Source organism: Saccopteryx bilineata, chromosome 2 (assembly GCF_036850765.1).
Source record: "Saccopteryx bilineata isolate mSacBil1 chromosome 2, mSacBil1_pri_phased_curated, whole genome shotgun sequence".
Classification (NCBI taxonomy): Eukaryota; Metazoa; Chordata; class Mammalia; order Chiroptera; family Emballonuridae; genus Saccopteryx; species Saccopteryx bilineata.
The window spans coordinates 316,913,434-316,921,733 of NC_089491.1; positions in this window are offsets into that span (position 1 = coordinate 316,913,434).

Genomic DNA, 8,300 nt, shown 5'->3' on the forward strand with positions numbered 1-8,300 from the left:
CCTGGCTGTGGCTTTAACCCAACAAATAAATCATTCATGCTACAAGAGTAATCATTTAGGTTTCTTTTTCAATCAACTTTAAATTTGTAAAATAATTTTTGACCAAAGTAAAATAGCTATAAATAATAGGAAAACATAAACTAGATTAATTATCTCCACAAAGTCCATGACCCAGCTGGTACCACTGACATCCCTCTTCATTGGTCCCAGAGAGCATCTGGTGTTTAACTGCCTCCACACAAATGTGTACTTTCCCTGGGCCTTGAATAACCTCTCTTCACCATTCCCTCCATTGGTACCCGAATCATCAGAGTAATTCTGAGGCTAGTTAACATGATGGAACCCACTAAAAAGCATGGTACTATGTTAATAGAATTCATGTGGAGAGAGTGTCGACCCAGGATGCTGAGATCCCCGGTTCAAAACCCTGAGGTCACTGGCTTCAGTGTGGACTTGACATCTTGAATGTGAGGTCACCCACTTGACCACGGGATTATGAACATGATCCCAAGGTTGCTGGAGTCACTGGCTTGGCTTGAGCCCCACCCCACCCCTGCCCTGTTCAAGGCACATATGAGAAGCAATCAATGAACAACTAAAATGAAGCAACTGCAAGTTGATGCTTCTCTTCTCTCTCCCTCTTTCCCTTCCTGTCTGTCTCTATCTCAGAAGAAAAACAAAAAGGATTGATATGCCTTAGGACACAAGGACAATTTTACATGCAGAAAATGTGTGTATGGATAAAGGTTTTATACATCTCAAAAAATCAAAAAGAACACCACAATATGTATTTTGTTTCCAACAAATCTCCAGAGTTTCATTAACCTTCATTTGTTTTGTAGCATAATAGATTTTGCCAATAGATCGAAGTGTTGGATAGGATTCCCCAGAACAGACTCAAAGACAAGAATTTCTGTGCAAGTGATAATTTAAGGTAGGAATTCCAGAAGAAACTGGTAGGAGAGGAGAAAGTGAGAGGGGAGAGGGAAGAAGCCATGGAAGGTGAAATCCTTGGCAAAGTCCCTAGGAAGGTAGCAGCAGCCTCAGCTGTGAGTCAGGTCTCAAATTTTCTCAACTGCAGGGATATAGTCCCACAGCAGTTAATTGTTGACTAAAGGCCATCCTAGGTGAAGACACTTTCTGACTGTTTATCTGAAATCTAAACTTAATGTAAGCATCCAGAATTTTATCTGGTAATCCTACGCCAAGACAGTGAGAATGGGCAGTGCCATCTGGAAATACAAGAAAGTCGAACTGTGCTAGCCAGGTATTTCTCCTCCAGGCAATTGTGGATTCTGAAAGTGAAGGTGGTAGCTAAGAAGCTGAGAAGCTGAATCCATCTGCAGAAGTTCAGAACTTGCCAAGAAGAAAGAAAGGGGCAGCACTGGGAAACACCAGGCTTCAGTGACTAATACGAGAAGTAGGGGTCAACCAGAAATACACAAACCCTCGCGAGACTAAATCCTGTATTAGAAATCATGCTAAATGTACACTTTAATTCTAATCTGTGGATTAGTTATCATTTTCTATGTACACACTATCATGTCTGTGAACAATGATGGAGACAACCTTCAAGTTCCTCTCAGCTTAGTTATACTTTAGACAAGTTCCTTCCTGACTCTAGGACCCTTTCACTCTTTCCTTAGAGCACTTCTTTTTTTTTTTTAGATAACTTGCAATGGTAAATTCTTTCTCCACCCCTTTGAGATGCCAATCTTCTCCTAGCTTCCTGCTAGTTTTACAACCCAAGAATATCTTTCTCAAGGACTTGGGAGCCACCCCTTTGAAACGTAGTCATAAAGGGGAATGTAGTCAATGTTGTGATAACTTTGCACCAGAGACAGATGGTTACTGACTTAGTGTAGTGTTCACATTGTAAAGTATATAAATGTCAAATTACTATATTGTACACCTGAAACTAATATGTATAACATCTTGTACCAACTATACTTAAATATTTTTTAAAAAAATTTAAAAGAAAGTTAGAATCTCTATTTCCCAGTCTCTGCTAGACAGTAGCAGCCTACCTTCAATAAGCATCAACTGGCCAACACAGATGTCCTAATCACCTTGACTATCATTCCTGCTAACGTCCTCCAGTGCTTTTCTGCTAACTCACCCCAGTGCCTAAAAATCCTCCTTCCTTTTGTTTTGGCAGAATTGAGTTCAACCTCACTCCCCAATTTAATCTTAAATAAAATCTTCTTCCCTATTTAACTCTTTCTAGTGCAATTTTTCCTTGACATATATAATACTTGTTATTAATATTTTTGCCTTGTTTCACTGGCTTATGGCTATAATCTCCAACACAATGTCAAAATGACTTCCTGATCTCAAAAGAAAAACTTCAACATTTATTGATAACCTTTCCTAGATTAATAAACTTTATTTCTATTTTTAATTAATGAATTTCTTTTTATGAATGGGATTTTTCTTGATTTTGTAAATATGATGAATTATACTGATTGATTTCAAATGTGAAACCAATCTTTCATTACAAAAATAAAACTAACTTGGTCATTATGACATATATTAAAATTTTTAATATTTTGTACTATATTTATGAAAACATTGGTCTGAAATTTTCTTTTCTTAGATTTTTTTTTCTACTTTATTGACTTATTGATTAATTTTTATCCAGAGAGGAAGGGTGTGAAAGAGAGAGAGAGGCAGGAACATCAATCCGTTTCTGTATGTGCCCTGACCAGGGATTGAACCAGCAACCTCTGCACTTCAGGCCAATGCTCTAACCAACAGAGCTAACTAGCCAGGGCAACTCCTTTCTTAGATGTTTTGCCAGATTTTGCTATTATAATTATCTCAGTTTAAAAGTGTGTTTAAAGTTTCCTATTCAGAGAAATATGTATAAAAGTGATATTATTTCTTCCTTAAATACTTGATAAAATTCACCTAAGGAGTCATCTACATCTGGAGATATCTTTGTGAAAAGAACTTTAATATTACATATTTTTTTATTTCTTTAAAATCTGCAAATATATGACTAGTTGGATTTTTAATTTATTATTAAATTTATTTGAGAAAGTTTTGTTTTCCTAGAAATTTGCCTATTTTATCAAAATTTTCAAATGTATTGAAATAAAAGTTTTCATGGTGTCTGTGAAGTTTGTAATATCTATTATGTGATATTTTATTTTCATTTTCTATGTTGAAAATTTTGCTTTTCCACTCTTTCTTTTGATAAGTCTTACTAAAAATCTATTGATTTTATTAATCTTTTTATATTCACCATTGGTTTATTAATTTTTATTTTTCTTACATTTGTTTGCTGTAACTTTATTGTTTTCATTTTCCTTCATTCTATTTTTTAGTTAAATTTTCTCCTTTAAAAAATTTTTCAAAATAGGTATTTAAATAGATTTTCTTCTTATGCATTGCTTTTCTTTTTTGATTAATTTTTTTTTTACTTAGAATATTGTCTTCTTCTCTGTTAATATCTACATTTAGGTTTTTAAATTATTTCTTAAGCAAAGATTTGGTTACTTTCCCAAAGTTTACTGTCTTATTTTAATTATCATTTAATCAAAAATACCTAATATGCATTGTGTTTTCTTAGTAACTTATCAGTTATTCAAGGGTAATTGCTTAATTTCAAAACACTTGAGAATTTTCCATTTATCATTCTTTGTTGTTGATTGATTCCACTGTGATTTATATTTATATATGTCAGTGTGTATTTCAGGATATATACATATATCCTGAAAGATTTGAATATTTTGTAATTTTAGGTCTTTTGTGATTCAAAACATGATCAATTTTGATAAGTGCCCAAGTATATTTAAAAAAGAATGAGTTCTGTCATCATTGGTAGTTCTGTCAATATATGCTGAAACTATCATTTGTTCATCATGTATTTCCTATCTTTTTACATGATTTTTTCATGATTAAATGAAATAGAATGTGTTTGTGTCTACTAATATATTAGTAATTTTGTCTATTTTTCCTCTTCGTTCTTTAAATATTTATCATTACTATATACACTCAATATTAATTTAGATTTACCATGTATTTATCTTGCTTAATATTCCTTCTTACATTCATAAGCTAATATCTGGGTTTATTTTCCTTCCTCTTAGAGACTTCTTTTTACTATTTCGTTCTGCCTAATCTTCTAATAATTATCTCTTTTTTCTTTGTTATGAAAATACTTTTATTTTTGAGTGACGTCACGGAAATGGTGCCGTGAGAAGCGTGACCAACAGCTCTCCCCTAAATCACAACAAATTTATCAACTAGAAACAGAAAAATTTATCCTCGGAGCATTCCGGAGTTCCACACAAACTGAAAGCAAAAGGACTGTTATCACTTGAATCTGAGAGAAGAGGGTGTGGAGGAAGCTACCGCAGCGACGCTCATTCAAGCCGCCAGGGAGTGCGCCTGCGTGCTATCAATAAGACCACCCTCAGATGCCGATAAGAAAGAGGAAATCGAATATTATGGATACAAAAGAAAGAGAGGTAACACAAATAGATGTGGAAAAATCTATGGAGAAAAGACTTAACATATTGGAAGCCTTGGAGCTAAATGACAAAGAATTTAAAATAGAAATCTTAAAAATACTCAGAGATATACAAGAAAACACAGAAAGGCAATATAGGGAGATCAGAAAACAGCTCAATGAACACAAAGAATATATTACCAAGGAAATTGAAACTATAAAAACAAATCAAACAGAAATGAAAAACTCAATTCACGAGCTGAAAAACGAGGTAACAAGCTTAGCTAACAGAACAGCCCAGATTGAAGATAGGATTAGTGAAATAGAAGACAAACAACTTGAGGCACAACAGAGAGAAGAAGAAAGAGACTCAAAAATAATAAAAAATGAGAAAGCCCTACAGGAATTGTCTGACTCCATCAGAAAGAATAACATAAGAATAATAGGTATATCAGAGGGAGAAGAGAAAGAAAATGGAATGGAGAATATACTCAAACAAATAATAGACGAGAACTTCCCAAGCCTGTGGAAGAAACTAAAGCCTCAAATTCAAGAAGCAAACAGAACACCAAGTTTTCTTAACCCCAACAAACCCACTGCAAGGCACATCATAATAAAGATGACACAAACCAATGACAAAGAAAAAATTCTCAAGGCAGCCAGGGAAAAGAAGAGTACAACATATAAAGAAAGGCCTATTAGATTATCATCAGATTTCTCAGCAGAAACTCTACAAGCTAGAAGAGAGTGGACCCCAATATTTAAAGCCCTGAAAGAGAGGAACTTTCAGCCAAGAATACTATACCCATCAAAGCTATCCTTCAAGTATGAAGGAGATATAAAAACATTCACAAATACAGAAAAGATGAGAGAATTTATCAACAGAAAGCCCCCACTCCAGGAAATACTAAGGGGGGGTTTCCAACCAGATTCAAAGAACAAAAGAAAACAACACCACAAGTAACAGCTCCACCAAGAACACAATAAAACCAAACTTAAACTGTGACAACAAAGGAAAAAAAGGGGGGAGAGGATGGAGATTAACAGTAGCAAAGGATGATGAAGTGCAAAAATACTTATAAGAGAGGGTACTACAATGAATATGATAGGTACCCTTTTCATTACTTAATGGTAACCACCCTTAAAAAAACCTCCACAAAAACACTTGACTTAAAAAAGGTAGCAACAGAGGAAAGAAGTATGGAACAGAAACAAACAAAAATAAATGATAGAAAAACAAAAGAGAAGAATCAAACTAGATACAAAACTAACAGAAAGCAATTTATAAAATGGCAGTAGGGAACCCACAAGTGTCAATAATTACACTAAATGTAAATGGATTAAACTTACCAATAAAAAGACACAGAGTAGCAGAATGGATTAAAAAAGAAAATCCAACTATATGCTGCCTACAAGAAACACATCTAAACAACAAGGATAAAAACAAATTCAAAGTGAAAGGCTGGAAAACAATACTCCAAGCAAACAACACCCAAAAAAAAGCAGGTGTAGCAATACTCATATCTAATAATGCTGACTACAAGACAGAAAAAGTACTCAGAGACAAAAATGGTCATTTCATAATGATTAAGGGGAAGTTGAATCAAGAAGACATAACAATCCTTAATATATATGCACCAAACCAAGGAGCACCAAAATATATAAGACAGCTACTTATTGACCTTAAAACAAAAACTAACAAAAATACAATCATACTTGGAGACCTCAATACACCGCTGACGGCTCTAGATCGGTCATCCAAACAGAGAATCAATAAAGATATAGTGGCCTTAAACGAAATACTAGAACACCTGGATATGATAGACATCTACAGGACACTTCATCCCAAAGCGACAGAGTATACATTTTTCTCTAGTGTACATGGAACATTCTCAAGAATTGACCATATGTTGGGCCACAAAGACAATATCAGCAAATTTAGAAAAATTGAAATTGTACCAAGCATATTTTCTGATCATAAAGCCTTGAAACTAGAATTCAACTGCAAAAAAGAGGGGGAAAAACCCACAAAAATGTGGAAACTAAACAACATACTTCTAAAAAATGAATGGGTCAAAGAAGAAATAAGCGCAGAAATCAAAAGATATATACAGACAAATGAAAATGAAAATACGACATATCAGAATCTCTGGGATGCAGCAAAAGCAGTAATAAGAGGAAAGTTCATATCACTTCAGGCCTATATGAACAAACAAGAGAGAGCCGAAGTAAACCACTTAACTTCACACCTTAAGGAACTAGAAAAAGAAGAACAAAGACAACCCAAAACCAGCCGAAGAAAGGAGATAATAAAAATCAGAGCAGAAATAAATGAAATAGAGAACAGAAAAACTATAGAAAAAATCCATAAAACAAGGAGCTGGTTCTTTGAAAAGATCAACAAAATCGACAAACCCTTGGCAAGACTCACCAAGGAAAAAAGACACAGGACTCAAATAAATAAAATCCAAAATGAAAGAGGAGAGATCACCACAGACATCATAGAAATACAAAGAATTATTGTAGAATACTATGAAAAATTATATGCCACCAAATACAACAATCTAGAAGAAATGGATAAATTCCTAGAACAATACAACCTTCCTAGACTGAGTCATGAAGAAGCAGAAAGCCTAAACAGACCAATCAGCAGGGAGGAAATAGAAAAAACTATTAAAAATCTCCCCAAAAATAAAAGTCCAGGCCCAGACGGTTATACTAGTGAATTCTATCAAACATTCAAAGAAGACTTGGTTCCTATTCTACTCAAAGTCTTCCAAAAAATTGAAGAAGAAGCAATACTTCCAAACACATTTTATGAGGCCAACATAACCCTCATACCAAAACCTGGCAAGGATGGCACAAAGAAAGAAAACTACAGACCAATATCTCTAATGAATACAGATGCTAAAATACTAAACAAAATACTGGCAAACCGAATACAACAACATATTAAAAAAATAATACATCATGATCAAGTGGGATTCATCCCAGAATCTCAAGGATGGTTCAACATACGCAAAACGGTTAACGTAATACACCATATCAACAAAACAAAGAACAAAAACCACATGATCTTATCTATAGATGCAGAAAAGGCTTTTGATAAAATACAACACAATTTTATGTTTAAGACTCTCAACAAAATGGGTATAGAAGGAAAATATCTCAACATGATAAAGGCCATATATGATAAACCATCAGCCAACATCCTATTAAACGGCATAAAACTGAGGACTTTCTACCTTAAATCAGGAACAAGACAGGGTTGTCCACTCTCTCCACTCTTATTCAACGTGGTGCTAGAAGTTCTGGCCAGAGCAATCAGACAAGACAAAGAAATAAAAGGCATCCATATCGGAAAAGAAGAAGTAAAGCTATCACTTTTTGCTGATGATATGATCCTATACATCGAAAACCCGAAGGACTCCACAAAAAGATTATTAGAAACAATAAACCAATACAGTAAGGTCGCAGGATACAAAATTAACATACAAAAGTCCATAGCCTTTCTATATGCCAACAATGAAATATTAGAAAACGAACTCAAAAAAATAATCCCCTTCACGATTGCAACAAAAAAAATAAAATACCTAGGAATAAACATAACAAAGAACGTAAAGGACCTATATAATGAAAATTACAAAGCATTGTTAAGGGAAATCGAAAAAGATACAATGAGATGGAAAAATATTCCTTGTTCTTGGATAGGAAGAATAAATATAATCAAAATGGCCATATTACCCAAAGCAATATACAAATTTAATGCAATTCCCATCAAAATCCCTATGAGATTTTTTAAAGAAATGGAACAAAAAATCATCAGATTTATATGGAACTATAA